The following is a 26,884-nucleotide window of genomic DNA, read 5'->3' as shown; positions in this document are numbered from 1 at the left end:
AATCGAAAAAAGAGGTGCAACACAAGGACTTCCCAGGAGGCCACCCATCCTAGTACTACTCTCGCCCAGGCACGCTTACCTATGGAGTTCTGATGGGATCCGGTGCATTAGTGCTGGTATGATCGCACCTGATATATAATATGGTTTAATTGTATATATGTCTTCCATCTTTCAGGCCGAGTTTTGGAGAAATCCGAGAAACTAGAATAAAACACGATATTTTTCATTAATCTCGCCAAAAATTGAACGATAAAATTTATAACACGGTGAAAACTAAACGAAATAAATAAAAAATCGAAAAAAGAGGTGCAACACAAGGACTTCCCAGGAGGTCACCCATCCTAGTACTACTCTCGCCCAAACACACTTAACTGCGGAGTTCTGATGGGATCCGGTGCATTAGTGCTGGTATGATCGCACTTGATATATAATACGGTTTAATTGTATATATGTCTTCCATCTTTCAGGCCGAATTTTGGAGAAATCCGAGAAACTAGAATAAAACACGATATTTTTCATTAATCTCGCCAAAAATTGAACGATAAAATTTATAACACGGTGAAAACTAAACGAAATAAATAAAAAATCGAAAAAAGAGGTGCAACACAAGGACTTCCCAGGAGGTCACCCATCCTAGTACTACTCTCGCCCAAACACGCTTAACTGCGGAATTCTGATGGGATCCGGTGCATTAGTGCTAGTATGATCGCACCTGATATATAATACGGTTTAATTGTATATATGTCTTCCATCTTTCAGGCCGAATTTTGGAGATATCCGAGAAACTAGAATAAAACACGATATTTTTCATTAATCTCGCCAAAAATTGATCGATAAAATTTATAACACGGTGAAAACTAAACGAAATAAAAAAAAAAATCGAAAAAAGAGGTGCAACACAAGGACTTCCCAGGAGGTCACCCATCCTAGTACTACTCTCGCCCAAACACGCTTAACTGCGGAATTCTGATGGGATCCGGTGCATTAGTGCTAGTATGATCGCACCTGATATATAATACGGTTTAATTGTATATATGTCTTCCATCTTTCAGGCCGAATTTTGGAGAAATCCGAGAAACTAGAATAAAACACGATATTTTTCATTAATCTCGCCAAAAATTGAACAATAAAATTTATAACAAGGTGAAAACTAAACAAAATAAAACAAAATCGAAAAAAGAGGTGCAACAAAAGGACTTCCCAGGAGGTCACCCATCCTAGTACTACTCTCGCCCAAGCACGCTTAACTGCGGAGTTCTGATGGGATCCGGTGCATTAGTGCTGGTATGATCGCACCTGATATATAATACGGTTTAATTGTATATATGTCTTCCATCTTTCAGGCCGAATTTTGGAGATATCCGAGAAACTAGAATAAAACACGATATTTTTCATTAATCTCGCCAAAAATTGATCGATAATAGTACTAGTCTCGCCCAAGCACGCTTAACTGCGGAGTTCTGATCTGATCTGGTGCATTAGTGCTGGTATGATCGCACCGGATATATAATACGGTTTAATTGTATTTATGTCTTCCATCTTTCAGGCCAAATTTTGGAGAAATCCGAGAAACTAGAATAAAACACGATATTTTTCATTAATCTCGCCAAAAATTGAACGATAAAATTTATAACACGGTGAAAACTAAACGAAATAAATAAAAGATCGAAAAAAGAGGTGCAACACAAGGACTTCCCAGGAGGTCACCCATCCTAGTACTACTCTCGCCCAAACACACTTAACTGCGGAGTTCTGATGGGATCCGGTGCATTAGTGCTGGTATGATCGCACTTGATATATAATACGGTTTAATTGTATATATGTCTTCCATCTTTCAGGCCGAATTTTGGAGAAATCCGAGAAACTAGAATAAAACACGATATTTTTCATTAATCTCGCCAAAAATTGAACGATAAAATTTATAACACGGTGAAAACTAAACGAAATAAAAAAAAATCGAAAAAAGAGGTGCAACACAAGGGACTTCCCAGGAGGTCACCCATCCTAGTACTACTCTCGCCCAAACACGCTTAACTGCGGAATTCTGATGGGATCCGGTGCATTAGTGCTAGTATGATCGCACCTGATATATAATACGGTTTAATTGTATATATGTCTTCCATCTTTCAGGGCGAATTTTGGAGAAATCCGAGAAACTAGAATAAAACACGATATTTTTCATTAATCTCGCCAAAAATTGAACGATAAAATTTATAACAAGGTGAAAACTAAACAAAATAAAACAAAATCGAAAAAAGAGGTGCAACAAAAGGACTTCCCAGGAGGTCACCCATCCTAGTACTACTCTCGCCCAAGCACGCTTAACTGCGGAGTTCTGATGGGATCCGGTGCATTAGTGCTGGTATGATCGCACTTGATATATAATACGGTTTAATTGTATATATGTCTTCCATCTTTCAGGCCGAATTTTGGAGAAATCCGAGAAACTAGAATAAAACACGATATTTTTCATTAATCTCGCCAAAAATTGAACGATAAAATTTATAACACGGTGAAAACTAAACGAAATAAAAAAAATCGAAAAAAAAGGGGCAACACAAGGATTCCCAGGAGGTTACCCATCCTAGTACTACTCTCGCCCAAGCACGCTTAACTACGGAGTTCTGATGGGATCCAGTGCAGTAGTGCTGGTATGATCGCACCTGATATATGATACGGTTTAATTGTATATATGTCTTCCATCTTTCAGGCCGAATTTTGGAGAAATCTGAGAAACTAGAATAAAACACGATATTTTTCATTAATCTCGCCAAAAGTTGAACGATAAAATTTATAACTGGGTGAAAACTAAACAAAATAAAAAAAAAATCGAAAAAAGAGATGCAACACAAGGACTTCCCAGGAGGTCACCCATCCTAGTACTAGTCTCGCCCAAGCACGCTTAACTGCGGAGTTCTGATCTGATCTGGTGCATTAGTGCTGGTATGATCGCACCGGATATATAATACGGTTTAATTGTATTTATGTCTTCCATCTTTCAGGCCAAATTTTGGAGAAATCCGAGAAACTAGAATAAAACACGATATTTTTCATTAATCTCGCCAAAAATTGAACGATAAAATTTATAACACGGTGAAAACTAAACGAAATAAATAAAAGATCGAAAAAAGAGGTGCAACACAAGGACTTCCCAGGAGGTCACCCATCCTAGTACTACTCTCGCCCAAACACACTTAACTGCGGAGTTCTGATGGGATCCGGTGCATTAGTGCTGGTATGATCGCACTTGATATATAATACGGTTTAATTGTATATATGTCTTCCATCTTTCAGGCCGAATTTTGGAGAAATCCGAGAAACTAGAATAAAACACGATATTTTTCATTAATCTCGCCAAAAATTGAACGATAAAATTTATAACACGGTGAAAACTAAACGAAATAAAAAAAAATCGAAAAAAGAGGTGCAACACAAGGGACTTCCCAGGAGGTCACCCATCCTAGTACTACTCTCGCCCAAACACGCTTAACTGCGGAATTCTGATGGGATCCGGTGCATTAGTGCTAGTATGATCGCACCTGATATATAATACGGTTTAATTGTATATATGTCTTCCATCTTTCAGGGCGAATTTTGGAGAAATCCGAGAAACTAGAATAAAACACGATATTTTTCATTAATCTCGCCAAAAATTGAACGATAAAATTTATAACAAGGTGAAAACTAAACAAAATAAAACAAAATCGAAAAAAGAGGTGCAACAAAAGGACTTCCCAGGAGGTCACCCATCCTAGTACTACTCTCGCCCAAGCACGCTTAACTGCGGAGTTCTGATGGGATCCGGTGCATTAGTGCTGGTATGATCGCACCGGATATATAATACGGTTTAATTGTATTTATGTCTTCCATCTTTCAGGCCGAATTTTGGAGAAATCCGAGAAACTAGAATAAAACACGATATTTTTCATTAATCTCGCCAAAAATTGAACGATAAAATTTATAACACGGTGAAAACTAAACGAAATAAAAAAAAAATCGAAAAAAGAGGTGCAACACAAGGACTTCCCAGGAGGCCACCCATCCTAGTACTACTCTCGCCCAGGCACGCTTACATGCGGAGTTCTGATGGGATCCGGTGCATTAGTGCTGGTATGATCGCACCTGATATATAATACGGTTTAATTGTATATATGTCTTCCATCTTTCAGGCCGAATTTTGGAGATATCCGAGAAACTAGAATAAAACACGATATTTTTCATTAATCTCGCCAAAAATTGATCGATAAAATTTATAACACGGTGAAAACTAAACGAAATAAAAAAAAAATCGAAAAAAGAGGTGCAACACAAGCACTTCCCAGGAGGTCACCCAACCTAGTACTACTCTCTCCCAAGAACGCTTAACTGCGAAGTTCTGATGGGATCCGGTGCATTAGTGCTGGTATGATCGCACCTGATATATAATACGGTTTAATTGTATATATGTCTTCTATCTTTCAGGCCGAATTTTGGAGAAATCCGAGAAACTAGAATAAAACACGATATTTTTCAATAATCTCGCCAAAAATTGAACGATAAAATTTAGGCTTAACTACACATTTGGTCCCTTACGTTTATTTTAGGTTTCAATTTGGTCCCTTACGTTTAAAAAGTATCAATTTGGTCCCTTACGTTTATTTTAGGTTTCAATTTGGTCCTTTCCGTCAATTTTGTCACTAACACCGTTTGAACAGTACACGTGTCAGTGTGTCCAAGTGCCACGTGTCAGTCCACGTGTGCAAATTGACTGCCACATGTGACAAAATTGACGGAAAGGACTAACTTGAAACCTAAAATAAACGTAAGGGACCAAATTGATACTTTTTAAACGTAAGGGACCAAATTGAAACCTAAAATAAACGTAAGGGACCAAATGTGTAGTTAAGCCTAAAATTTATAACACGGTGAAAACTAAACGAAAATAAAAAAAATCGAAAAAAGAGGTGCAACACAAGGACTTCCCAGGAGGTCACCCATCCTAGTACTACTCTCGACCAAGCACGTTAAACTGCGAAGTTCTGATGGGATCCGATGCATTAGTGCTGGTATGATCGCACCTGATATATAATACGGTTTAATTGTATATATGTCTTCCATCTTTCAGGCCGAGTTTTGGAGAAATCCGAGAAACTAGAATAAAACACGATATTTTTCATTAATCTCGCCAAAAATTGAACGATAAAATTTATAACACGGTGAAAACTAAACGAAATAAATAAAAAATCGAAAAAAGAGGTGCAACACAAGGACTTCCCAGGAGGCCACCCATCCTAGTACTACTCTCGCCCAAGCACGCTTACCTGCGGAGTTCTGATGGGATCCGGTGCATTAGTGCTGGTATGATCGCACCTGATATATAATACGGTTTAATTGTATATATGTCTTCCATCTTTCAGGCCGAATTTTGGAAAAATCCGAGAAACTAGAATAAAACACGATATTTTTCATTAATCTCGCCAAAAATTGATCGATAAAATTTATAACACGGTGAAAACTAAACGAAATAAAAAAAAAATCGAAAAAAGAGGTGCAACACAAGCACTTCCCAGGAGGTCACCCAACCTAGTACTACCCTCTCCCAAGCACGCTTAACTGCGAAGTTCTGATGGGATCCGGTGCATTAGTGCTGGTATGATCGCACCTGATATATAATACGGTTTAATTGTATATATGTCTTCCATCTTTCAGGCCGAATTTTGGAGAAATCCGAGAAACTAGAATAAAACACGATATTTTTCATTAATCTCGCCAAAAATTGAACGATAAAATTTATAACAAGGTGAAAACTAAACAAAATAAAACAAAATCGAAAAAAGAGGTGCAACAAAAGGACTTCCCAGGAGGTCACCCATCCTAGTACTACTCTCGCCCAAGCACGCTTAACTGCGGAGTTCTGATGGGATCCGGTGCATTAGTGCTGGTATGATCGCACTGGATATATGATACGGTTTAATTGTATATATGTCTTCCATCTTTCAGGCCGAATTTTGGAGAAATCTGAGAAACTAGAATAAAACACGATATTTTTCATTAATCTCGCCAAAAGTTGAACGATAAAATTTATAACTGGGTGAAAACTAAACAAAATAAAAAAAAAATCGAAAAAAGAGATGTAACACAAGGACTTTCCAGGAGGTCACCCATCCTAGTACTAGTCTCGCCCAAGCACGCTTAACTGCGGAGTTCTGATCTGATCTGGTGCATTAGTGCTGGTATGATCGCACCGGATATATAATACGGCTTAATTGTATTTATGTCTTCCATCTTTCAGGCCAAATTTTGGAGAAATCCGAGAAACTAGAATAAAACACGATATTTTTCATTAATCTCGCCAAAAATTGAACGATAAAATTTATAACACGGTGAAAACTAAACGAAATAAATAAAAAATCGAAAAAAGAGGTGCAACACAAGGACTTCCCAGGAGGTCACCCATCCTAGTACTACTCTCGCCCAAACACACTTAACTGCGGAGTTCTGATGGGATCCGGTGCATTAGTGCTGGTATGATCGCACTTGATATATAATACGGTTTAATTGTATATATGTCTTCCATCTTTCAGGCCGAATTTTGGAGAAATCCGAGAAACTAGAATAAAACACGATATTTTTCATTAATCTCGCCAAAAATTGAACGATAAAATTTATAACACGGTGAAAACTAAACGAAATAAAAAAAAATCGAAAAAAGAGGTGCAACACAAGGGACTTCCCAGGAGGTCACCCATCCTAGTACTACTCTCGCCCAAACACGCTTAACTGCGGAATTCTGATGGGATCCGGTGCATTAGTGCTAGTATGATCGCACCTGATATATAATACGGTTTAATTGTATATATGTCTTCCATCTTTCAGGCCGAATTTTGGAGAAATCCGAGAAACTAGAATAAAACACGATATTTTTCATTAATCTCGCCAAAAATTGAACGATAAAATTTATAACAAGGTGAAAACTAAACAAAATAAAACAAAATCGAAAAAAGAGGTGCAACAAAAGGACTTCCCAGGAGGTCACCCATCCTAGTACTACTCTCGCCCAAGCACGCTTAACTGCGGAGTTCTGATGGGATCCGGTGCATTAGTGCTGGTATGATCGGACCGGATATATAATACGGTTTAATTGTATTTATGTCTTCCATCTTTCAGGCCGAATTTTGGAGAAATCCGAGAAACTAGAATAAAACACGATATTTTTCATTAATCTCGCCAAAAATTGAACGATAAAATTTATAACACGGTGAAAACTAAACGAAATCAAAAAAAATCAAAAAAAGAGGTGCAACACAAGGACTTCCCAGGAGGCCACCCATCCTAGTACTACTCTCGCCCAGGCACGCTTACCTGCGGAGTTCTGATGGGATCCGGTGCATTAGTGCTGGTATGATCGCACCTGATATATAATACGGTTTAATTGTATATATGTCTTCCGTCTTTCAGGCCGAATTTTGGAGATATCCGAGAAACTAGAATAAAACACGATATTTTTCATTAATCTCGCCAAAAATTGATCGATAAAATTTATAACACGGTGAAAACTAAACGAAATAAAAAAAAAATCGAAAAAAGAGGTGCAACACAAGCACTTCCCAGGAGGTCACCCAACCTAGTACTACTCTCTCCCAAGAACGCTTAACTGCGAAGTTCTGATGGGATCTGGTGCATTAGTGCTGGTATGATCGCACCTGATATATAATACGGTTTAATTGTATATATGTCTTCTATCTTTCAGGCCGAATTTTGGAGAAATCCGAGAAACTAGAATAAAACACGATATTTTTCAATAATCTCGCCAAAAATTGAACGATAAAATTTATAACACGGTGAAAACTAAACGAAAATAAAAAAAATCGAAAAAAGAGGTGCAACACAAGGACTTCCCAGGAGGTCACCCATCCTAGTACTACTCTCGCCCAAGCACGCTTAACTGCGGAGTTCTGATGGGATCCGGTGCATTAGTGCTGGTATGATCGCACCGGATATATGATACGGTTTAATTGTATATATGTCTTCCATCTTTCAGGCCGAATTTTGGAGAAATCTGAGAAACTAGAATAAAACACGATATTTTTCATTAATCTCGCCAAAAATTGAACGATAAAATTTATAACAAGGTGAAAACTAAACAAAATAAAACAAAATCGAAAAAAGAGGTGCAACAAAAGGACTTCCCAGGAGGTCACCCATCCTAGTACTACTCTCGCCCAAGCACGCTTAACTGCGGAGTTCTGATGGGATCCGGTGCATTAGTGCTGGTATGATCGCACCGGATATATGATACGGTTTAATTGTATATATGTCTTCCATCTTTCAGGCCGAATTTTGGAGAAATCTGAGAAACTAGAATAAAACACGATATTTTTCATTAATCTCGCCAAAAGTTGAACGATAAAATTTATAACTGGGTGAAAACTAAACAAAATAAAAAAAAAAATCGAAAAAAGAGATGTAACACAAGGACTTTCCAGGAGGTCACCCATCCTAGTACTAGTCTCGCCCAAGCACGCTTAACTGCGGAGTTCTGATCTGATCTGGTGCATTAGTGCTGGTATGATCGCACCGGATATATAATACGGCTTAATTGTATTTATGTCTTCCATCTTTCAGGCCAAATTTTGGAGAAATCCGAGAAACTAGAATAAAACACGATATTTTTCATTAATCTCGCCAAAAATTGAACGATAAAATTTATAACACGGTGAAAACTAAACGAAATAAATAAAAAATCGAAAAAAGAGGTGCAACACAAGGACTTCCCAGGAGGTCACCCATCCTAGTACTACTCTCGCCCAAACACACTTAACTGCGGAGTTCTGATGGGATCCGGTGCATTAGTGCTGGTATGATCGCACTTGATATATAATACGGTTTAATTGTATATATGTCTTCCATCTTTCAGGCCGAATTTTGGAGAAATCCGAGAAACTAGAATAAAACACGATATTTTTCATTAATCTCGCCAAAAATTGAACGATAAAATTTATAACACGGTGAAAACTAAACGACGAATAAAAAAAAATCGAAAAAAGAGGTGCAACACAAGGGACTTCCCAGGAGGTCACCCATCCTAGTACTACTCTCGCCCAAACACGCTTAACTGCGGAATTCTGATGGGATCCGGTGCATTAGTGCTAGTATGATCGCACCTGATATATAATACGGTTTAATTGTATATATGTCTTCCATCTTTCAGGCCGAATTTTGGAGAAATCCGAGAAACTAGAATAAAACACGATATTTTTCATTAATCTCGCCAAAAATTGAACGATAAAATTTATAACAAGGTGAAAACTAAACAAAATAAAACAAAATCGAAAAAAGAGGTGCAACAAAAGGACTTCCCAGGAGGTCACCCATCCTAGTACTACTCTCGCCCAAGCACGCTTAACTGCGGAGTTCTGATGGGATCCGGTGCATTAGTGCTGGTATGATCGGACCGGATATATAATACGGTTTAATTGTATTTATGTCTTCCATCTTTCAGGCCGAATTTTGGAGAAATCCGAGAAACTAGAATAAAACACGATATTTTTCATTAATCTCGCCAAAAATTGAACGATAAAATTTATAACACGGTGAAAACTAAACGAAATCAAAAAAAATCAAAAAAAGAGGTGCAACACAAGGACTTCCCAGGAGGCCACCCATCCTAGTACTACTCTCGCCCAGGCACGCTTACCTGCGGAGTTCTGATGGGATCCGGTGCATTAGTGCTGGTATGATCGCACCTGATATATAATACGGTTTAATTGTATATATGTCTTCCGTCTTTCAGGCCGAATTTTGGAGATATCCGAGAAACTAGAATAAAACACGATATTTTTCATTAATCTCGCCAAAAATTGATCGATAAAATTTATAACACGGTGAAAACTAAACGAAATAAAAAAAAAATCGAAAAAAGAGGTGCAACACAAGCACTTCCCAGGAGGTCACCCAACCTAGTACTACTCTCTCCCAAGAACGCTTAACTGCGAAGTTCTGATGGGATCCGGTGCATTAGTGCTGGTATGATCGCACCTGATATATAATACGGTTTAATTGTATATATGTCTTCTATCTTTCAGGCCGAATTTTGGAGAAATCCGAGAAACTAGAATAAAACACGATATTTTTCAATAATCTCGCCAAAAATTGAACGATAAAATTTATAACACGGTGAAAACTAAACGAAAATAAAAAAAATCGAAAAAAGAGGTGCAACACAAGGACTTCCCAGGAGGTCACCCATCCTAGTACTACTCTCGCCCAAGCACGCTTAACTGCGGAGTTCTGATCTGATCTGGTGCATTAGTGCTGGTATGATCGCACCGGATATATAATACGGCTTAATTGTATTTATGTCTTCCATCTTTCAGGCCAAATTTTGGAGAAATCCGAGAAACTAGAATAAAACACGATATTTTTCATTAATCTCGCCAAAAATTGAACGATAAAATTTATAACACGGTGAAAACTAAACGAAATAAATAAAAAATCGAAAAAAGAGGTGCAACACAAGGACTTCCCAGGAGGTCACCCATCCTAGTACTACTCTCGCCCAAACACACTTAACTGCGGAGTTCTGATGGGATCCGGTGCATTAGTGCTGGTATGATCGCACTTGATATATAATACGGTTTAATTGTATATATGTCTTCCATCTTTCAGGCCGAATTTTGGAGAAATCCGAGAAACTAGAATAAAACACGATATTTTTCATTAATCTCGCCAAAAATTGAACGATAAAATTTATAACACGGTGAAAACTAAACGAAATAAAAAAAAATCGAAAAAAGAGGTGCAACACAAGGGACTTCCCAGGAGGTCACCCATCCTAGTACTACTCTCGCCCAAGCACGCTTAACTGCGAAGTTCTGATGGGATCCGTTGCATTAGTGCTGGTATGATCGCACCTGATATATAATACGGTTTAATTGTATATATGTCTTCCGTCTTTCAGGCCGAATTTTGGAGATATCCGAGAAACTAGAATAAAACACGATATTTTTCATTAATCTCGCCAAAAATTGATCGATAAAATTTATAACACGGTGAAAACTAAACGAAATAAAAAAAAAATCGAAAAAAGAGGTGCAACACAAGCACTTCCCAGGAGGTCACCCAACCTAGTACTACTCTCTCCCAAGAACGCTTAACTGCGAAGTTCTGATGGGATCCGGTGCATTAGTGCTGGTATGATCGCACCTGATATATAATACGGTTTAATTGTATATATGTCTTCTATCTTTCAGGCCGAATTTTGGAGAAATCCGAGAAACTAGAATAAAACACGATATTTTTCAATAATCTCGCCAAAAATTGAACGATAAAATTTATAACACGGTGAAAACTAAACGAAAATAAAAAAAATCGAAAAAAGAGGTGCAACACAAGGACTTCCCAGGAGGTCACCCATCCTAGTACTACTCTCGCCCAAGCACGCTTAACTGCGGAGTTCTGATGGGATCCGTTGCATTAGTGCTGGTATGATCGCACCGGATATATGATACGGTTTAATTGTATATATGTCTTCCATCTTTCAGGCCGAATTTTGGAGAAATCTGAGAAACTAGAATAAAACACGATATTTTTCATTAATCTCGCCAAAAGTTGAACGATAAAATTTATAACTGGGTGAAAACTAAACAAAATAAAAAAAAAATCGAAAAAAGAGATGTAACACAAGGACTTTCCAGGAGGTCACCCATCCTAGTACTAGTCTCGCCCAAGCACGCTTAACTGCGGAGTTCTGATCTGATCTGGTGCATTAGTGCTGGTATGATCGCACCGGATATATAATACGGCTTAATTGTATTTATGTCTTCCATCTTTCAGGCCAAATTTTGGAGAAATCCGAGAAACTAGAATAAAACACGATATTTTTCATTAATCTCGCCAAAAATTGAACGATAAAATTTATAACACGGTGAAAACTAAACGAAATAAATAAATAATCGAAAAAAGAGGTGCAACACAAGGACTTCCCAGGAGGTCACCCATCCTAGTACTACTCTCGCCCAAACACACTTAACTGCGGAGTTCTGATGGGATCCGGTGCATTAGTGCTGGTATGATCGCACTTGATATATAATACGGTTTAATTGTATATATGTCTTCCATCTTTCAGGCCGAATTTTGGAGAAATCCGAGAAACTAGAATAAAACACGATATTTTTCATTAATCTCGCCAAAAATTGAACGATAAAATTTATAACACGGTGAAAACTAAACGAAATAAAAAAAAATCGAAAAAAGAGGTGCAACACAAGGGACTTCCCAGGAGGTCACCCATCCTAGTACTACTCTCGCCCAAACACGCTTAACTGCGGAATTCTGATGGGATCCGGTGCATTAGTGCTAGTATGATCGCACCTGATATATAATACGGTTTAATTGTATATATGTCTTCCATCTTTCAGGCCGAATTTTGGAGAAATCCGAGAAACTAGAATAAAACACGATATTTTTCATTAATCTCGCCAAAAATTGAACGATAAAATTTATAACAAGGTGAAAACTAAACAAAATAAAACAAAATCGAAAAAAGAGGTGCAACAAAAGGACTTCCCAGGAGGTCACCCATCCTAGTACTACTCTCGCCCAAGCACGCTTAACTGCGGAGTTCTGATGGGATCCGGTGCATTAGTGCTGGTATGATCGGACCGGATATATAATACGGTTTAATTGTATTTATGTCTTCCATCTTTCAGGCCGAATTTTGGAGAAATCCGAGAAACTAGAATAAAACACGATATTTTTCATTAATCTCGCCAAAAATTGAACGATAAAATTTATAACACGGTGAAAACTAAACGAAATCAAAAAAAATCAAAAAAAGAGGTGCAACACAAGGACTTCCCAGGAGGCCACCCATCCTAGTACTACTCTCGCCCAGGCACGCTTACCTGCGGAGTTCTGATGGGATCCGGTGCATTAGTGCTGGTATGATCGCACCTGATATATAATACGGTTTAATTGTATATATGTCTTCCGTCTTTCAGGCCGAATTTTGGAGATATCCGAGAAACTAGAATAAAACACGATATTTTTCATTAATCTCGCCAAAAATTGATCGATAAAATTTATAACACGGTGAAAACTAAACGAAATAAAAAAAAAATCGAAAAAAGAGGTGCAACACAAGCACTTCCCAGGAGGTCACCCAACCTAGTACTACTCTCTCCCAAGAACGCTTAACTGCGAAGTTCTGATGGGATCCGGTGCATTAGTGCTGGTATGATCGCACCTGATATATAATACGGTTTAATTGTATATATGTCTTCTATCTTTCAGGCCGAATTTTGGAGAAATCCGAGAAACTAGAATAAAACACGATATTTTTCAATAATCTCGCCAAAAATTGAACGATAAAATTTATAACACGGTGAAAACTAAACGAAAATAAAAAAAATCGAAAAAAGAGGTGCAACACAAGGACTTCCCAGGAGGTCACCCATCCTAGTACTACTCTCGCCCAAGCACGCTTAACTGCGAAGTTCTGATGGGATCCGATGCATTAGTGCTGGTATGATCGCACCTGATATATAATACGGTTTAATTGTATATATGTCTTCCATCTTTCAGGCCGAGTTTTGGAGAAATCCGAGAAACTAGAATAAAACACGATATTTTTCATTAATCTAACCAAAAATTGAACGATAAAATTTATAACACGGTGAAAACTAAACGAAATAAATAAAAAATCGAAAAAAGAGGTGCAACACACGGACTTCCCAGGAGGCCACCCATCCTAGTACTACTCTCGCCCAGGCACGCTTACCTGCGGAGTTCTGATGGGATCCGGTGCATTAGTGCTGGTATGATCGCACCTGATATATAATACGGTTTAATTGTATATATGTCTTCCGTCTTTCAGGCCGAATTTTGGAGATATCCGAGAAACTAGAATAAAACACGATATTTTTCATTAATCTCGCCAAAAATTGATCGATAAAATTTATAACACGGTGAAAACTAAACGAAATAAAAAAAAAATCGAAAAAAGAGGTGCAACACAAGCACTTCCCAGGAGGTCACCCAACCTAGTACTACTCTCTCCCAAGAATTCCCGCTTACTACTCTCTGCTTAACTGCGAAGTTCTGATGGGATCCGGTGCATTAGTGCTGGTATGATCGCACCTGATATATAATACGGTTTAATTGTATATATGTCTTCTATCTTTCAGGCCGAATTTTGGAGAAATCCGAGAAACTAGAATAAAACACGATATTTTTCAATAATCTCGCCAAAAATTGAACGATAAAATTTATAACACGGTGAAAACTAAACGAAAATAAAAAAAATCGAAAAAAGAGGTGCAACACAAGGACTTCCCAGGAGGTCACCCATCCTAGTACTACTCTCGCCCAAGCACGCTTAACTGCGAAGTTCTGATGGGATCCGATGCATTAGTGCTGGTATGATCGCACCTGATATATAATACGGTTTAATTGTATATATGTCTTCCATCTTTCAGGCCGAGTTTTGGAGAAATCCGAGAAACTAGAATAAAACACGATATTTTTCATTAATCTAACCAAAAATTGAACGATAAAATTTATAACACGGTGAAAACTAAACGAAATAAATAAAAAATCGAAAAAAGAGGTGCAACACAAGGACTTCCCAGGAGGCCACCCATCCTAGTACTACTCTCGCCCAGGCACGCTTACCTGCGGAGTTCTGATGGGATCCGGTGCATTAGTGCTGGTATGATCGCACCTGATATATAATACGGTTTAATTGTATATATGTCTTCCGTCTTTCAGGCCGAATTTTGGAGATATCCGAGAAACTAGAATAAAACACGATATTTTTCATTAATCTCGCCAAAAATTGATCGATAAAATTTATAACACGGTGAAAACTAAACGAAATAAAAAAAAAATCGAAAAAAGAGGTGCAACACAAGCACTTCCCAGGAGGTCACCCAACCTAGTACTACTCTCTCCCAAGAACGCTTAACTGCGAAGTTCTGATGGGATCCGGTGCATTAGTGCTGGTATGATCGCACCTGATATATAATACGGTTTAATTGTATATATGTCTTCTATCTTTCAGGCCGAATTTTGGAGAAATCCGAGAAACTAGAATAAAACACGATATTTTTCAATAATCTCGCCAAAAATTGAACGATAAAATTTATAACACGGTGAAAACTAAACGAAAATAAAAAAAATCGAAAAAAGAGGTGCAACACAAGGACTTCCCAGGAGGTCACCCATCCTAGTACTACTCTCGCCCAAGCACGCTTAACTGCGAAGTTCTGATGGGATCCGATGCATTAGTGCTGGTATGATCGCACCTGATATATAATACGGTTTAATTGTATATATGTCTTCCATCTTTCAGGCCGAGTTTTGGAGAAATCCGAGAAACTAGAATAAAACACGATATTTTTCATTAATCTCACCAAAAATTGAACGATAAAATTTATAACACGGTGAAAACTAAACGAAATAAATAAAAAATCGAAAAAAGAGGTGCAACACAAGGACTTCCCAGGAGGCCACCCATCCTAGTACTACTCTCGCCCAAGCACGCTTACCTGCGGAGTTCTGATGGGATCCGGTGCATTAGTGCTGGTATGATCGCACCTGATATATAATACGGTTTAATTGCATATATGTCTTCCATCTTTCAGGCCGAATTTTGGAAAAATCCGAGAAACTAGAATAAAACACGATATTTTTCATTAATCTCGCCAAAAATTGATCGATAAAATTTATAACACGGTGAAAACTAAACGAAATAAAAAAAAATTGAAAAAAGAGGTGCAACACAAGCACTTCCCAGGAGGTCACCCAACCTAGTACTACTCTCTCCCAAGCACGCTTAACTGCGAAGTTCTGATGGGATCCGGTGCATTAGTGCTGGTATGATCGCACCTGATATATAATACGGTTTAATTGTATATATGTCTTCCATCTTTCAGGCCGAATTTTGGAGAAATCCGAGAAACTAGAATAAAACACGATATTTTTCAATAATCTCGCCAAAAATTGAACGATAAAATTTATAACACGGTGAAAACTAAACGAAAATAAAAAAAATCGAAAAAAGAGGTGCAACACAAGGACTTCCCAGGAGGTCACCCATCCTAGTACTACTCTCGCCCAAGCACGCTTAACTGCGAAGTTCTGATGGGATCCGGTGCATTAGTGCTGGTATGATCGCACCTGATATATAATACGGTTTAATTGTATATATGTCTTCCATCTTTCAGGCCGAGTTTTGGAGAAATCCGAGAAACTAGAATAAAACACGATATTTTTCATTAATCTCGCCAAAAATTGAACGATAAAATTTATAAAACGGAGAAAACTAAACGAAATAAATAAAAAATCGAAAAAAGAGGTGCAACACAAGGACTTCCCAGGAGGTCACCCATCCTAGTACTACTCTCGCCCAAACACGCTTAACTGCGGAGTTCTGATGGGATCCAGTGCAGTAGTGCTGGTATGATCGCACCTGATATATAATACGGTTTAATTGTATATATGTCTTCCATCTTTCAGGCCAAATTTTGGAGAAATCCGAGAAACTAGAATAAAACACGATATTTTTCATTAATCTAGCCAAAAATTGAACGATAAAATTTATAACAAGGTGAAAACTAAACAAAATAAAACAAAATCGAAAAAAGAGGTGCAACAAAAGGACTTCCCAGGAGGTCACCCATCCTAATACTACTCTCGCCCAAGCTCGCTTAACTACGGAGTTCTGATGGGATCCGGTGCATTAGTGCTGGTAAGATCGCACCGGATATATTATACGGTTTAATTGTATTTAAGTCTTCCATCTTTCAGGCCGAATTTTGGAGAAATCCGAGAAACTAGAATAAAACACGATATTTTTCATTAATCTCGCCAAAAATTGAACGATAAAATTTATAACACGGTGAAAACTAAACGAAATAAATAAAAAATCGAAAAAAGAGGTGCAACACAAGGACTTCCCAGGAGGTCACCCATCCTAGTACTACTCTCGCCCAAGCACGCTTACCTGCGGAGTTCTGATGGGATCCGGTGCATTAGTGATGGTATGATCGCACCTGATATATAATACGGTTTAATTGTATATAAGTCTTCCATCTTTCAGGCCGAATTTTGGAGAAATCCGAGAAACTAGAATAAAACACGATATTTTTCATTAATCTCGCCAAAAATTGAACGATAAAATTTATAACACGGTGAAAACTAAACGAAATAAAAAAAAAATCGAAAAAAGAGGTGCAACACAAGCACTTCCCAGGAGGTCACCCAACCTAGTACTACTCTCTCCCAAGCACGCTTAACTGCGAAGTTCTGATGGGATCCGGTGCATTAGTGCTGGTATGATCGCACCTGATATATAATACGGTTTAATTGTATATATGTCATCCATCTTTCAGGCCGAATTTTGGAGAAATCCGAGAAACTAGAATAAAACACGATATTTTTCAATAATCTCGCCAAAAATTGAACGATAAAATTTATAACACGGTGAAAACTAAACGAAAATAAAAAAAAATCGAAAAAAGAGGTGCAACACAAGGACTTCCCAGGAGGTCACCCATCCTAGTACTACTCTCGCCCAAGCACGCTTAACTGCGAAGTTCTGATGGGATCCGTTGCATTAGTGCTGGTATGATCGCACCTGATATATAATACGGTTTAATTGTATATATGTCTTCCATCTTTCAGGCCGAGTTTTGGAGAAATCCGAGAAACTAGAATAAAACACGATATTTTTCATTAATCTCGCCAAAAATTGAACTATAAAATTTATAACAAGGTGAAAACTAAACAAAATAAAAAAAAAAATCGAAAAAAGAGATGCAACACAAGGACTTCCCAGGAGGTCACCCATCCTAGTACTACTCTTGCCCAAGCACGCTTAACTGCGGAGTTCTGATGGGATCTGGTGCATTAGTGCTGGTATGATCGCACCGGATATATAATACGGTTTAATTGTATTTATGTCTTCCATCTTTCAGGCCGAATTTTGGAGAAATCCGAGAAACTAGAATAAAACACGATATTTTTCATTAATCTCGCCAAAAATTGAACGATAAAATTTATAACACGGTGAAAACTAAACGAAATAAATAAAAAATCGAAAAAAGAGGTGCAACACAAGGACTTCCCAGGAGGTCACCCATCATATTACTACTCTCGCCCAAACACGCTTAACTGCGGAGTTCTGATGGGATCTGGTGCATTAGTGCTGGTATGATCGCACCTGATATATAATACGGTTTAATTGTATATATGTCTTCCATCTTTCAGGCCGAATTTTGGAGAAATCCGAGAAACTAGAATAAAACACGATATTTTTCATTAATCTCGCCAAAAATTGAACGATAAAATTTATAACACGGTGAAAACTAAACGAAATAAAAAAAAATCGAAAAAAGAGGTGCAACACAAGGACTTCCCAGGAGGTCACCCATCCTAGTACTACTCTCGCCCAAACACGCTTAACTGCGGAATTCTGATGGGATCCGGTGCATTAGTGCTGGTATGATCGCACCTAATATATAATACGGTTTAATTGTATATATGTCTTCCATCTTTCAGGCCGAATTTTGGAGAAATCCGAGAAACTAGAATAAAACACGATATTTTTCATTAATCTCGCCAAAAATTGAACGATAAAATTTATAACAAGGTGAAAACTAAACAAAATAAAACAAAATCGAAAAAAGAGGTGCAACAAAAGGACTTCCCATGAGGTCACCCATCCTAGTACTACTCTCGCCCAAGCACGCTTAACTGCGGAGTTCTGATGGGATCCGGTGCATTAGTGCTGGTATGATCGCACATGATATACAATACGGTTTAATTGTATTTATGTCTTCCATCTTTCAGGCCGAATTTTGGAGAAATCCGAGAAACTAGAATAAAACACGATATTTTCATTAATCTCGCCAAAAATTGAACGATAAAATTTATAACACGGTGAAAACTAAACGAAATAAAAAAAAATATCGAAAAAAGAGGTGCAACACAAGGACTTCCCAGGAGGTCACCCATCCTAGTACTACTCTCGCCCAAGCACGTTTACCTGCGGAGTTCTGATGGGATCCGGTGCATTAGTGCTGGTATGATCGCACCTGATATATAATACGGTTTAATTGTATATATGTCTTCCATCTTTCAGGCCGAATTTTGGAGAAATCCGAGAAACTACAATAAAACACGATATTTTTCATTAATCTCGCCAAAAATTGAACGATAAAATTTATAACACGGTGAAAACTAAACGAAATAAAAAAAAAATCGAAAAAAGAGGTGCAACACAAGGACTTCCCAGGAGGTCACCCAACCTAGTACTACTCTCTCCCAAGCACGCTCAACTGCGAAGTTCTGATGGGATCCGGTGCATTAGTGCTGGTATGATCGCACCTGATATATAATACGGTTTAATTGTATATATGTCTTCCATCTTTCAGGCCGAGTTTTGGAGAAATCCGAGAAACTAGAATAAAACACGATATTTTTCATTAATCTCGCCAAAAATTGAACGATAAAATTTATAACACGGTGAAAACTAAACGAAATTAAAAAAAATCGAAAAAAGAGGTGCAACAAAAGGACTTCCCAGGAGGTCACCCATCCTAGTACTACTCTCACCCAAGCACGCTTAACTGCGGAGTTCTGATGGGATTCGGTGCATTAGTGCTGGTATGATCGCACCTGATATATAATACGGTTTAATTGTATATATGTCTTCCATCTTTCAGGCCGAATTTTGGAGAAATCCGAGAAACTACAATAAAACACGATATTTTTCATTAATCTCGCCAAAAATTGAACGATAAAATTTATAACACGGTGAAAACTAAACGAAATTAAAAAAAATCGAAAAAAGAGGTGCAACAAAAGGACTTCCCAGGAGGTCACCCATCCTAGTACTACTCTCGCCCAAGCACGCTTAACTGCGGAGTTCTGATGGGATCCGGTGCAGTAGTGCTGGTATGATCGCACCTGTTATATAATACGGTTTAATTGTATATATGTCTTCCATCTTTCAGGCCGAATTTTGGAGAAATCCGAGAAACTAGAATAAAACACGATATTTTTCAATAATCTCGCCAAAAATTGAACGATAAAATTTATAACAAGGTGAAAACTAAACGAAAATAAAAAAAATCGAAAAAAGAAGTGCAACACAAGGACTTCCTAGGAGGTCACCCATCCTAGTACTACTCTCGCCTAAGCAGGCTTAACTGCGAGGTTCTGATGGGATCCGGTGCATTAGTGCTGGTATGATCGCACCTGATATATAATACGGAATAATTGTATATATGTCTTCCATCTTTCAGGCCTAGTTTTGGAGAAATCCGAGAAACTAGAATAAAACACGATATTTTTCATTAATCTCGCCAAAAATTGAAAGATAAAATTTATAACACGGTGAAAACTAAACGAAATAAAAAAAAATCGAAAAAAGAGGTGCAACACAAGGATTCCCAGGAGGTCACCCATCCTAGTACTACTCTCGCCCAAGCACGCTTAACTGCGGAGTTCTGATGGGATCCGGTGCGGAAGAAGTTCTCATGCTTGGTTATACAGAGGATGGTGGATCTTCCTCTGATAAAGGAAAGGCTCCAGTGGACGCAGATCAGCTGAGTGTATTACAGCAAGCTATTGAGCAACAGAGGGCTGATCATCAGAATCTTGAAACTAAGGTGGACAAGCTGGATTCTAAAGTGGACAATCTCAATGACAAATTCGATATCATCATAGCCCTCCTCAAGAAACCCTAGGATTCTAAGCACTTCTATCTGTTGTTTCAATTTTTGTTTGTTTTATTTATCTCCTTCTGAACAATTGGTTTTACCTTTATGGTTTTAAAATTGGTTATGTTTATAATGTTCTTGCGTATTTTGTTTGCGTTTTTCTATTATTTGTTTTATTTCCCGTTTTCAATTTTCATTAAAAATTGCTTTTGACAAAAAGAAAGAAACACAGAAACACAAGCAGATTTCATTAAATTTTTTAAAAATAGCTGAATATGCTCTGAATACATTAGCAAAAGAAAAAGACAACCTAATCCTATTCAGATGGACTCTTAGAGGAAATCTCAGATTTCGCCTCAGAATCATCTGAAGAAATTTCTATAGGCTCTGTGTAACACCCCCTTTTCAGAGACTGAAAAGAAGAGCGTCACAGTTCTCTACCCAAATTTAAATGCTTAAATACAAGCAAATAAAATTATGCTGATTTATTTTTGGTAAAGGAAAAGTATAAGTGAGAAATGTTCTCGAATATAAGTACTATTATTTTTATTTAAGAAAGTTTTCAAAATTCTCTTTATATAAATTTAAAGTAAGCCCATAAATAATATGCATCACTTATATCAAACAATCATCTAGTAATTTTGCTCAAAGGATTTTCAAATCTAAAACATTTCCATTTCACATAAGTATCGTACAATTTTTCAATAAGAAATAATAAAAGATAACTCCCTACAAAAGACTCTAACCAACAAATAATCACGAGCTGGTCAAACACTAAGATACATGTCAGCTAGAGAGTACTCCAATGACGTCATCAATACATATCAAAGAGATTTTTCTCTTCGGACTTCGAAAAATAAAATCAGACCACCAATCAGCACTAACGTTCTTTATTTTAATGTCTCTCACAATGCCATTTTTCTTTTCTCAATGAACTTCAACTTGAGGTCTTAGAATCCTGCACTAACTGTTGTAAGGGGTGAATCACTCGTACACAAGTTACCATCGTGATGATGTCACAAGGCTACACATAATATTATACAAGTATATACATTTATTTAACTATTATATATACATACCTGAGTATCTAATCATGTATTTACATCAAATAGAATCAAGTAGTCAAATAGTCAGTCACGTATAGTCAAATAGTCACAAAAATATGAATTGCACAAAACATTATATCAATATCACAATTCAACAATTAGTCAAAAACAAAGATAATCGAATATATCCAATATATCAATCATCAAATATATCAAACATCGAGATTTAATCATTTAAAATGTATATAAAATCCAATCATAATTTTCACTCAAAGTTAGTCTTCTAACTTGGTTAGTATTATCTTTATTCAACCTACTCCATAGAGACCTCTATTATGAGCGTAAGACCGTTTCAACTGCCATAACATGGTTGTTTGCAAATCAACATATATCAAATATGTCTCAACCATTCTGGCCCGAGCGCTACACCTTATTATAGATAGTCCTGCACAGTCAGGTTTCACCACGTCGGGTTGTATGATTTCCTCCAGTCAGAGTGGCTATCTCTGACTATTGGTAGGAGTTCAAAACGCCGGTGATCCCCATTAGGTCTTGAGGCGACCTAGCCGAACCTATCCTCAGTCTTACATACATTATAGTACTGTAAGAAACACCCTGTTTTGCTCTTCACCTATCAAAGGTGATTAACTGTTCAACTTTTCAACTTAAATTTTCTTTGTCAATATCAACTTGACATATTAATCCTCAAAACTCACCATACAACTTATGAGAGTTAACCTCAATTTTTCACCATAACACTCAAGCACATGAACATTTTCAAATCATATATTGTAGAAGATTTATTCACGCATATAATCAAACTAAAATCAATCACTCATCATTTAACATTTTGCATATACCTTAATGAATATAAATTACTATATAAAGTACACAACACCCCTAGTTATAACTAATAATATAAATACAAGTAACACATTTCTTGTGCTCATCGAAACTTATTATTAGCGATTCCCCTTACCTCGAAGCTTTCCAAAATAACTCGAGCAATCACCTTCATCTAGGACACCTATTAACTCATCAAAACAACTATTTCTTAACTAACTAAAATTATAATTAAATCCTAACAATACTAATGTATTAAAAGAAATTATGCAAGAACAGGAACCTAACATAATTAAGAAAATTGCATGACATCTACTTCTTATTCTCATACGTGTATATGGTTTCATAGTAAATGAAACAAAGACTTTCAACTCATCATATGAATCCAAAGTTTAGAAGTATCTTGTTACCAACTTGTTACATAATTACACTTTACTTGTGATCACTTAAAGAATCAATAAGGGTACTAAACATGAGTTCATTGCTAATATAAAATCAAGTGAAAATAGACAACCTGTTAACTAAAACATTTGAGTAAGTGCTATGTTTTTAGAAATATTGGAAAAAGACTCTTAGTTTTCATAGAGTTGGCTTAAGCTAAAAACTAGAAGAATTGCATAAGTGCTCTGTTTCCTTCATAAGTAATAAGACTATAGCTAGTAACTACTTAAAAGTCTTGGAAGCTATTGAAAATACTAAGTGTCTAAAGATATTTAGAATGAATGAAAGAGATGAGTTACTTAAAAGAATAAAACAAACACAATATAGAATGTTAGACTAATAGCATAATGGAAGAAAAGTTAAGAGCTTGACCTTCAGTAAGCAGGTTGCCGAGAGTGATGGTTGTGTGCAAAATAGGAAGGGTTAGTGTCCTATTTATAGTGGTTCCACTTTACCTCTATATGGTGAATTGAAAGGCCACATTTTTACTTTCACTAAAGCCCACGTTTTCACTTATACTTGTGGAGGAAAATTAAGCCACGATGATGCATAGGTGTAATTCCTATCTTAAAATTAAATGCATGCTTATCTCTTAATCTTTCATTTTATTTTTCATTTAATTTTAATAACATAGATATTTTTCTGGTCTAAAAGATGTTTTTCTTTTCTTTTTCAGCGATATAAATTTATACTATCGAGTTACCCACTGTCCGAAATTCGGTAGAATTTTAAGCCCAAACTTTTATCATAGCCTACTAAAATATTTCATGATTAATTTCTAAAATTACTTTTCTTAAATTCACAATCTAGAGAAAATATTAATTATCAGTCTACACAAGATAAATATACTATCAAAGCGCACATAAAATAATTCGGAAATATTAGAATATCACAATGTCATATTTTTATAAACTATTTAATGGTGTGTACTTTTACACTGCTAGTTCTAAAATTTCAACCATAACTTAATTACGTCAAATTAATAGATTAGATTTATAGATTTTCTTTATCTAAAATTCATTTTCAAGAAAATAATTACTTAAACATTCTCATACTTTAGACACGTAACTAGAACTAACATGGTATTGATTACTCATTGAATGTATTATTTTCACAAACTATTATAAAAATATAACTAAATCATCAAATTTATTTTATAAAAATACTTAAATTAATAATATAAAGAAAATACTAGTTTATAAAATTTGGGGTGTTACATTACTACCCCTCTTAAAAAAATTTCGTCCTCGAAATTTGTAATGAAAGAAATTTATGACAACTATCTTATAGTTAGAAAAATTTAGTTACTTCGAATTATATAATTAATAGCATATGTACATGATCTCCTTACCCAAAAATAATAATAATAAAGATAGATACTTCTCTAAGAATTCATTTGAAAAATATAATAGACTTAACTTTTAATATATCATGTTCCTATGATTTTCTATAGCCTTGCTAAAATTACAATCAAAACTTAAAAATTTCTTTTATACACATTTAAAATCTAAACTCATCCCAAAAAGATCAAACTTCAAGTACAGCCCTACCTACCTAGTAAACTTATCATAAAAAATTTTGACTTCACTATTTCTAGTCTACTATTAATAATCTTTAAAAAAATCATTTATCTTAACACTAAAATCATATTATCATTACCGTTCTTGACATTGAATATTAGCGACCATAGTACTATTTACTATTCTTAACATTAGATATAGGTCTTTCAAACATCATATAGTGTAATCAAAACTTAACTATCACTATTCTCTATACTAGTTATAAAATTCATTCCTATAAGTTCAACTTCCATAACTAATTTTTGAATTCACATTTATCTTCAAAAATTTATGTATTTATATCTTAACTACATTTCTAAATCTTAGCAATTTTCTAATCTACAAATAAAGTTCCTAGTCCAATCACTATACTTTCAACTTTCTTATCTCTGATATATAAAGCTAAAGTTTCAAACTTATATGTCACACAAGTTCATTCTACACTTGCAAAATTAATCACAATACTATATATTGAAAATTTCTAATATCTAAATCAAAATTCATAATCCGATCAATATTTTTCAGTCTCCAACTTCTTTTTTTTTTTTCTTCCTACACTCGGTATAAATAATCTAAGAATCAATAAATCCAAAAAAAAAAAAACCAATCTCCCTTCCACTAACCAAATCCAACTGAAGGTAGAACAATTTATGTATAAGCTGAGATGTTTTTCCTATATACCACCCAAACTCTTTCTATACCATTAAATTATATCAAAAGATTAGTCATGCTTTTACTATAATTCTATCTTGGTAGAAACTAAAGTTTCATCCAAAACTAAAATAAAGATTGATATATACCTACTATATCTTCTCCACTATTCCAAAGTGAACCACTCAACTTAAACCACAACACCATTTTGATATTAAAACCTCCACTTATATTGTTTTACTCTCCTCAAAACTTATTATTTACTATATCATTATCTGAAGCTCAAGTCTTCATACTTACTTAGATATCTTCCCTTAACCATACTATCCAATAGAAATTCTTTTGTCAACTATAGTTCTTACAACTAACTCTAAATCTACTCACTTTTTCTTTTCTAAAAAAAATAAAATCTACTCATACTTTTTCTTTTGAAAAATAATCTATTTATATTTGCAGCAAGTGTGTGCTATATTTTCCAACTAAAAGTATTCAATCATATTCTTAATAACTAAAATTAAACTTTCTAAAATAAACCACAATCAAATACCTCAAACTCATGGTAAAATATATTTTATTTTCACTTATCAAAATAATCATATTTCATCAATTCTAAAATTTACTCTAATAGTCTTGTATTGGTTCATTCTATAGAACTAGTTTGTTTCACATAACTTACTCCAAAGTAAAATTGACCATAGACACACTCTTCCAATTTTAACATAATTAACCTTAACTATGAGTTTTAATTTATTTTATTTTAAATTTTTTTAATTTTGAAACAACACAATTTTATTTATAATAATTCCTACATAACTACAATAAGTGTCTATAATAGGGAAAACACAACAAGAAACAAAAATTGTGCAAGTATAGCATGACAAACAAAACATAGCAAAACCAATACACCATACTAGAAACCAAAACAATCAATTTGTACTTACCTAACCACAAAAATGTAGCAACGCGGCAGTTAGCCTAATAACTAAAAAAAAACATAAGGAATCCTATACCATAAAAAACAAAGACTAGCAAAGCAAAATCTCATGTCCCTAAAATTTTACCTTAACAAACTATTACTTAAATTTCTTTAGGATTTACTATGATTTTTTTTTATTCTTATCGTAATACCATTTCTAAAAATTGGCATCCGCGCTAAAGTCTACTAAATTTCATGCTCACATATTATTCAACTAGCCATAAAAGCTAACACAATGTTACATATTCTTGAACTACATAATCACCTACATATATGACCATTGATTCTCTTAGTGAAGTAAAATTTCAATCCATAAGACTCTCAAACAAGCAAGACCTTACCATACATTAAGTCTATCATAACATTATCATAATTATTAGTCATATAAAATTAATGTTTCCCTAAACATTCTAAGATATTTCTATGATTTTCTATTATTACTCATTCTCTATGAATTAGTTATGCATATAGAAAAATCATTAGATCCCATTATTATCTATTTATCTATACTAATCAACCAACTATATTCTCAATAATTTAAAGTATCAATATCTTTCAATGTAGTTCCTTAGTCTACTTAGAAAAAGAAAATTGACTAACCATCAGGAGTTCTACTCATTCTGACATATATCCATGTTGTCATCATCTGCACTAAAATGACTC

At 35.6% G+C, this 26,884-nt stretch overlaps 67 non-coding genes and 2 pseudogenes across 67 annotated transcripts; all 69 read right to left on the bottom strand.

Annotated features, from left to right (window-relative positions):
* Positions 1-11: 11 nt before the first annotated feature.
* On the bottom strand, positions 12-130 carry LOC123912518. The gene has a single exon (XR_006811403.1). It is a non-coding gene; the product is annotated as a 5S ribosomal RNA (ribosomal RNA).
* Positions 131-303: 173 nt separating this feature from the next.
* Positions 304-422, bottom strand: LOC123912418. The gene has a single exon (XR_006811306.1). It is a non-coding gene; the product is annotated as a 5S ribosomal RNA (ribosomal RNA).
* A 173-nt stretch (positions 423-595) lies between these two features.
* Positions 596-714, bottom strand: LOC123912484. The gene has a single exon (XR_006811369.1). It is a non-coding gene; the product is annotated as a 5S ribosomal RNA (ribosomal RNA).
* Positions 715-888: 174 nt separating this feature from the next.
* On the bottom strand, positions 889-1,007 carry LOC123912483. Its single transcript, XR_006811368.1, has one exon. It is a non-coding gene; the product is annotated as a 5S ribosomal RNA (ribosomal RNA).
* Positions 1,008-1,179: 172 nt separating this feature from the next.
* Positions 1,180-1,298, bottom strand: LOC123912327. The gene has a single exon (XR_006811221.1). It is a non-coding gene; the product is annotated as a 5S ribosomal RNA (ribosomal RNA).
* A 376-nt stretch (positions 1,299-1,674) lies between these two features.
* On the bottom strand, positions 1,675-1,793 carry LOC123912417. The gene has a single exon (XR_006811305.1). It is a non-coding gene; the product is annotated as a 5S ribosomal RNA (ribosomal RNA).
* Positions 1,794-1,965: 172 nt separating this feature from the next.
* On the bottom strand, positions 1,966-2,085 carry LOC123911769. The gene has a single exon (XR_006810674.1). It is a non-coding gene; the product is annotated as a 5S ribosomal RNA (ribosomal RNA).
* A 172-nt stretch (positions 2,086-2,257) lies between these two features.
* On the bottom strand, positions 2,258-2,376 carry LOC123912473. The gene has a single exon (XR_006811358.1). It is a non-coding gene; the product is annotated as a 5S ribosomal RNA (ribosomal RNA).
* Positions 2,377-2,547: 171 nt separating this feature from the next.
* On the bottom strand, positions 2,548-2,665 carry LOC123911718. The gene has a single exon (XR_006810625.1). It is a non-coding gene; the product is annotated as a 5S ribosomal RNA (ribosomal RNA).
* A 173-nt stretch (positions 2,666-2,838) lies between these two features.
* Positions 2,839-2,957, bottom strand: LOC123911812. Its single transcript, XR_006810722.1, has one exon. It is a non-coding gene; the product is annotated as a 5S ribosomal RNA (ribosomal RNA).
* Positions 2,958-3,130: 173 nt separating this feature from the next.
* LOC123912416 lies at positions 3,131-3,249 on the bottom strand. The gene has a single exon (XR_006811304.1). It is a non-coding gene; the product is annotated as a 5S ribosomal RNA (ribosomal RNA).
* Positions 3,250-3,421: 172 nt separating this feature from the next.
* On the bottom strand, positions 3,422-3,541 carry LOC123911768. Its single transcript, XR_006810673.1, has one exon. It is a non-coding gene; the product is annotated as a 5S ribosomal RNA (ribosomal RNA).
* Positions 3,542-3,713: 172 nt separating this feature from the next.
* Positions 3,714-3,832, bottom strand: LOC123912486. The gene has a single exon (XR_006811371.1). It is a non-coding gene; the product is annotated as a 5S ribosomal RNA (ribosomal RNA).
* Positions 3,833-4,005: 173 nt separating this feature from the next.
* Positions 4,006-4,124, bottom strand: LOC123911726. The gene has a single exon (XR_006810633.1). It is a non-coding gene; the product is annotated as a 5S ribosomal RNA (ribosomal RNA).
* A 173-nt stretch (positions 4,125-4,297) lies between these two features.
* On the bottom strand, positions 4,298-4,416 carry LOC123911817. The gene has a single exon (XR_006810728.1). It is a non-coding gene; the product is annotated as a 5S ribosomal RNA (ribosomal RNA).
* Positions 4,417-4,940: 524 nt separating this feature from the next.
* LOC123911810 lies at positions 4,941-5,059 on the bottom strand. The gene has a single exon (XR_006810719.1). It is a non-coding gene; the product is annotated as a 5S ribosomal RNA (ribosomal RNA).
* A 173-nt stretch (positions 5,060-5,232) lies between these two features.
* Positions 5,233-5,351, bottom strand: LOC123912332. The gene has a single exon (XR_006811226.1). It is a non-coding gene; the product is annotated as a 5S ribosomal RNA (ribosomal RNA).
* Positions 5,352-5,524: 173 nt separating this feature from the next.
* Positions 5,525-5,643, bottom strand: LOC123911775. Its single transcript, XR_006810680.1, has one exon. It is a non-coding gene; the product is annotated as a 5S ribosomal RNA (ribosomal RNA).
* Positions 5,644-5,815: 172 nt separating this feature from the next.
* On the bottom strand, positions 5,816-5,934 carry LOC123911725. The gene has a single exon (XR_006810632.1). It is a non-coding gene; the product is annotated as a 5S ribosomal RNA (ribosomal RNA).
* Positions 5,935-6,107: 173 nt separating this feature from the next.
* Positions 6,108-6,226, bottom strand: LOC123911841. The gene has a single exon (XR_006810754.1). It is a non-coding gene; the product is annotated as a 5S ribosomal RNA (ribosomal RNA).
* A 173-nt stretch (positions 6,227-6,399) lies between these two features.
* LOC123912415 lies at positions 6,400-6,518 on the bottom strand. Its single transcript, XR_006811303.1, has one exon. It is a non-coding gene; the product is annotated as a 5S ribosomal RNA (ribosomal RNA).
* Positions 6,519-6,690: 172 nt separating this feature from the next.
* Positions 6,691-6,810, bottom strand: LOC123911767. Its single transcript, XR_006810672.1, has one exon. It is a non-coding gene; the product is annotated as a 5S ribosomal RNA (ribosomal RNA).
* A 172-nt stretch (positions 6,811-6,982) lies between these two features.
* On the bottom strand, positions 6,983-7,101 carry LOC123911784. The gene has a single exon (XR_006810689.1). It is a non-coding gene; the product is annotated as a 5S ribosomal RNA (ribosomal RNA).
* Positions 7,102-7,273: 172 nt separating this feature from the next.
* On the bottom strand, positions 7,274-7,392 carry LOC123912393. Its single transcript, XR_006811284.1, has one exon. It is a non-coding gene; the product is annotated as a 5S ribosomal RNA (ribosomal RNA).
* Positions 7,393-7,565: 173 nt separating this feature from the next.
* LOC123911833 lies at positions 7,566-7,684 on the bottom strand. Its single transcript, XR_006810745.1, has one exon. It is a non-coding gene; the product is annotated as a 5S ribosomal RNA (ribosomal RNA).
* Positions 7,685-7,856: 172 nt separating this feature from the next.
* On the bottom strand, positions 7,857-7,975 carry LOC123912214. Its single transcript, XR_006811105.1, has one exon. It is a non-coding gene; the product is annotated as a 5S ribosomal RNA (ribosomal RNA).
* A 172-nt stretch (positions 7,976-8,147) lies between these two features.
* On the bottom strand, positions 8,148-8,266 carry LOC123912485. The gene has a single exon (XR_006811370.1). It is a non-coding gene; the product is annotated as a 5S ribosomal RNA (ribosomal RNA).
* Positions 8,267-8,440: 174 nt separating this feature from the next.
* Positions 8,441-8,559, bottom strand: LOC123911840. Its single transcript, XR_006810753.1, has one exon. It is a non-coding gene; the product is annotated as a 5S ribosomal RNA (ribosomal RNA).
* Positions 8,560-8,732: 173 nt separating this feature from the next.
* LOC123912414 lies at positions 8,733-8,851 on the bottom strand. Its single transcript, XR_006811302.1, has one exon. It is a non-coding gene; the product is annotated as a 5S ribosomal RNA (ribosomal RNA).
* A 174-nt stretch (positions 8,852-9,025) lies between these two features.
* On the bottom strand, positions 9,026-9,145 carry LOC123911766. The gene has a single exon (XR_006810671.1). It is a non-coding gene; the product is annotated as a 5S ribosomal RNA (ribosomal RNA).
* A 172-nt stretch (positions 9,146-9,317) lies between these two features.
* LOC123911783 lies at positions 9,318-9,436 on the bottom strand. Its single transcript, XR_006810688.1, has one exon. It is a non-coding gene; the product is annotated as a 5S ribosomal RNA (ribosomal RNA).
* A 172-nt stretch (positions 9,437-9,608) lies between these two features.
* LOC123912392 lies at positions 9,609-9,727 on the bottom strand. Its single transcript, XR_006811283.1, has one exon. It is a non-coding gene; the product is annotated as a 5S ribosomal RNA (ribosomal RNA).
* A 173-nt stretch (positions 9,728-9,900) lies between these two features.
* Positions 9,901-10,019, bottom strand: LOC123911816. The gene has a single exon (XR_006810727.1). It is a non-coding gene; the product is annotated as a 5S ribosomal RNA (ribosomal RNA).
* A 172-nt stretch (positions 10,020-10,191) lies between these two features.
* On the bottom strand, positions 10,192-10,310 carry LOC123911780. Its single transcript, XR_006810684.1, has one exon. It is a non-coding gene; the product is annotated as a 5S ribosomal RNA (ribosomal RNA).
* A 173-nt stretch (positions 10,311-10,483) lies between these two features.
* Positions 10,484-10,602, bottom strand: LOC123912413. Its single transcript, XR_006811301.1, has one exon. It is a non-coding gene; the product is annotated as a 5S ribosomal RNA (ribosomal RNA).
* A 172-nt stretch (positions 10,603-10,774) lies between these two features.
* On the bottom strand, positions 10,775-10,894 carry LOC123911727. The gene has a single exon (XR_006810634.1). It is a non-coding gene; the product is annotated as a 5S ribosomal RNA (ribosomal RNA).
* Positions 10,895-11,067: 173 nt separating this feature from the next.
* LOC123911815 lies at positions 11,068-11,186 on the bottom strand. The gene has a single exon (XR_006810725.1). It is a non-coding gene; the product is annotated as a 5S ribosomal RNA (ribosomal RNA).
* A 172-nt stretch (positions 11,187-11,358) lies between these two features.
* On the bottom strand, positions 11,359-11,477 carry LOC123912423. The gene has a single exon (XR_006811311.1). It is a non-coding gene; the product is annotated as a 5S ribosomal RNA (ribosomal RNA).
* A 173-nt stretch (positions 11,478-11,650) lies between these two features.
* LOC123911839 lies at positions 11,651-11,769 on the bottom strand. Its single transcript, XR_006810752.1, has one exon. It is a non-coding gene; the product is annotated as a 5S ribosomal RNA (ribosomal RNA).
* A 173-nt stretch (positions 11,770-11,942) lies between these two features.
* LOC123912410 lies at positions 11,943-12,061 on the bottom strand. Its single transcript, XR_006811300.1, has one exon. It is a non-coding gene; the product is annotated as a 5S ribosomal RNA (ribosomal RNA).
* Positions 12,062-12,233: 172 nt separating this feature from the next.
* LOC123911764 lies at positions 12,234-12,353 on the bottom strand. Its single transcript, XR_006810669.1, has one exon. It is a non-coding gene; the product is annotated as a 5S ribosomal RNA (ribosomal RNA).
* A 172-nt stretch (positions 12,354-12,525) lies between these two features.
* LOC123911782 lies at positions 12,526-12,644 on the bottom strand. Its single transcript, XR_006810687.1, has one exon. It is a non-coding gene; the product is annotated as a 5S ribosomal RNA (ribosomal RNA).
* A 172-nt stretch (positions 12,645-12,816) lies between these two features.
* Positions 12,817-12,935, bottom strand: LOC123912391. The gene has a single exon (XR_006811282.1). It is a non-coding gene; the product is annotated as a 5S ribosomal RNA (ribosomal RNA).
* Positions 12,936-13,108: 173 nt separating this feature from the next.
* On the bottom strand, positions 13,109-13,227 carry LOC123911814. Its single transcript, XR_006810724.1, has one exon. It is a non-coding gene; the product is annotated as a 5S ribosomal RNA (ribosomal RNA).
* A 172-nt stretch (positions 13,228-13,399) lies between these two features.
* Positions 13,400-13,518, bottom strand: LOC123912386. The gene has a single exon (XR_006811277.1). It is a non-coding gene; the product is annotated as a 5S ribosomal RNA (ribosomal RNA).
* Positions 13,519-13,691: 173 nt separating this feature from the next.
* LOC123912441 lies at positions 13,692-13,810 on the bottom strand. Its single transcript, XR_006811328.1, has one exon. It is a non-coding gene; the product is annotated as a 5S ribosomal RNA (ribosomal RNA).
* A 173-nt stretch (positions 13,811-13,983) lies between these two features.
* On the bottom strand, positions 13,984-14,120 carry LOC123911856 (annotated as a pseudogene).
* A 172-nt stretch (positions 14,121-14,292) lies between these two features.
* LOC123912384 lies at positions 14,293-14,411 on the bottom strand. The gene has a single exon (XR_006811275.1). It is a non-coding gene; the product is annotated as a 5S ribosomal RNA (ribosomal RNA).
* Positions 14,412-14,584: 173 nt separating this feature from the next.
* LOC123912390 lies at positions 14,585-14,703 on the bottom strand. Its single transcript, XR_006811281.1, has one exon. It is a non-coding gene; the product is annotated as a 5S ribosomal RNA (ribosomal RNA).
* A 173-nt stretch (positions 14,704-14,876) lies between these two features.
* LOC123911813 lies at positions 14,877-14,995 on the bottom strand. The gene has a single exon (XR_006810723.1). It is a non-coding gene; the product is annotated as a 5S ribosomal RNA (ribosomal RNA).
* A 172-nt stretch (positions 14,996-15,167) lies between these two features.
* On the bottom strand, positions 15,168-15,286 carry LOC123912383. The gene has a single exon (XR_006811274.1). It is a non-coding gene; the product is annotated as a 5S ribosomal RNA (ribosomal RNA).
* A 173-nt stretch (positions 15,287-15,459) lies between these two features.
* LOC123912331 lies at positions 15,460-15,578 on the bottom strand. Its single transcript, XR_006811225.1, has one exon. It is a non-coding gene; the product is annotated as a 5S ribosomal RNA (ribosomal RNA).
* A 172-nt stretch (positions 15,579-15,750) lies between these two features.
* On the bottom strand, positions 15,751-15,869 carry LOC123911749. The gene has a single exon (XR_006810655.1). It is a non-coding gene; the product is annotated as a 5S ribosomal RNA (ribosomal RNA).
* Positions 15,870-16,041: 172 nt separating this feature from the next.
* Positions 16,042-16,160, bottom strand: LOC123912228. Its single transcript, XR_006811122.1, has one exon. It is a non-coding gene; the product is annotated as a 5S ribosomal RNA (ribosomal RNA).
* Positions 16,161-16,333: 173 nt separating this feature from the next.
* On the bottom strand, positions 16,334-16,452 carry LOC123912399. The gene has a single exon (XR_006811289.1). It is a non-coding gene; the product is annotated as a 5S ribosomal RNA (ribosomal RNA).
* A 172-nt stretch (positions 16,453-16,624) lies between these two features.
* Positions 16,625-16,743, bottom strand: LOC123911825. Its single transcript, XR_006810737.1, has one exon. It is a non-coding gene; the product is annotated as a 5S ribosomal RNA (ribosomal RNA).
* Positions 16,744-16,916: 173 nt separating this feature from the next.
* On the bottom strand, positions 16,917-17,035 carry LOC123912476. The gene has a single exon (XR_006811361.1). It is a non-coding gene; the product is annotated as a 5S ribosomal RNA (ribosomal RNA).
* A 173-nt stretch (positions 17,036-17,208) lies between these two features.
* Positions 17,209-17,327, bottom strand: LOC123911748. The gene has a single exon (XR_006810654.1). It is a non-coding gene; the product is annotated as a 5S ribosomal RNA (ribosomal RNA).
* A 173-nt stretch (positions 17,328-17,500) lies between these two features.
* Positions 17,501-17,619, bottom strand: LOC123912430. Its single transcript, XR_006811318.1, has one exon. It is a non-coding gene; the product is annotated as a 5S ribosomal RNA (ribosomal RNA).
* Positions 17,620-17,793: 174 nt separating this feature from the next.
* LOC123912400 lies at positions 17,794-17,912 on the bottom strand. Its single transcript, XR_006811290.1, has one exon. It is a non-coding gene; the product is annotated as a 5S ribosomal RNA (ribosomal RNA).
* A 173-nt stretch (positions 17,913-18,085) lies between these two features.
* On the bottom strand, positions 18,086-18,204 carry LOC123911724. The gene has a single exon (XR_006810631.1). It is a non-coding gene; the product is annotated as a 5S ribosomal RNA (ribosomal RNA).
* A 172-nt stretch (positions 18,205-18,376) lies between these two features.
* LOC123912350 lies at positions 18,377-18,495 on the bottom strand. The gene has a single exon (XR_006811243.1). It is a non-coding gene; the product is annotated as a 5S ribosomal RNA (ribosomal RNA).
* Positions 18,496-18,667: 172 nt separating this feature from the next.
* LOC123912475 lies at positions 18,668-18,786 on the bottom strand. The gene has a single exon (XR_006811360.1). It is a non-coding gene; the product is annotated as a 5S ribosomal RNA (ribosomal RNA).
* Positions 18,787-18,959: 173 nt separating this feature from the next.
* LOC123912262 lies at positions 18,960-19,078 on the bottom strand. Its single transcript, XR_006811160.1, has one exon. It is a non-coding gene; the product is annotated as a 5S ribosomal RNA (ribosomal RNA).
* A 173-nt stretch (positions 19,079-19,251) lies between these two features.
* LOC123911791 lies at positions 19,252-19,370 on the bottom strand. The gene has a single exon (XR_006810698.1). It is a non-coding gene; the product is annotated as a 5S ribosomal RNA (ribosomal RNA).
* Positions 19,371-19,542: 172 nt separating this feature from the next.
* LOC123912519 lies at positions 19,543-19,661 on the bottom strand. Its single transcript, XR_006811404.1, has one exon. It is a non-coding gene; the product is annotated as a 5S ribosomal RNA (ribosomal RNA).
* Positions 19,662-19,833: 172 nt separating this feature from the next.
* On the bottom strand, positions 19,834-19,952 carry LOC123912440. Its single transcript, XR_006811327.1, has one exon. It is a non-coding gene; the product is annotated as a 5S ribosomal RNA (ribosomal RNA).
* Positions 19,953-20,124: 172 nt separating this feature from the next.
* Positions 20,125-20,243, bottom strand: LOC123911836. Its single transcript, XR_006810748.1, has one exon. It is a non-coding gene; the product is annotated as a 5S ribosomal RNA (ribosomal RNA).
* Positions 20,244-20,415: 172 nt separating this feature from the next.
* On the bottom strand, positions 20,416-20,538 carry LOC123911877 (annotated as a pseudogene).
* Positions 20,539-26,884: the final 6,346 nt, after the last annotated feature.

This window comes from Trifolium pratense, linkage group LG2, assembly GCF_020283565.1.
Source record: "Trifolium pratense cultivar HEN17-A07 linkage group LG2, ARS_RC_1.1, whole genome shotgun sequence".
Taxonomy (NCBI): Eukaryota; Viridiplantae; Streptophyta; class Magnoliopsida; order Fabales; family Fabaceae; genus Trifolium; species Trifolium pratense.
Note: the sequence above shows the minus strand (reverse complement) of the source record. Positions and strands in the feature narration are given on the sequence as shown.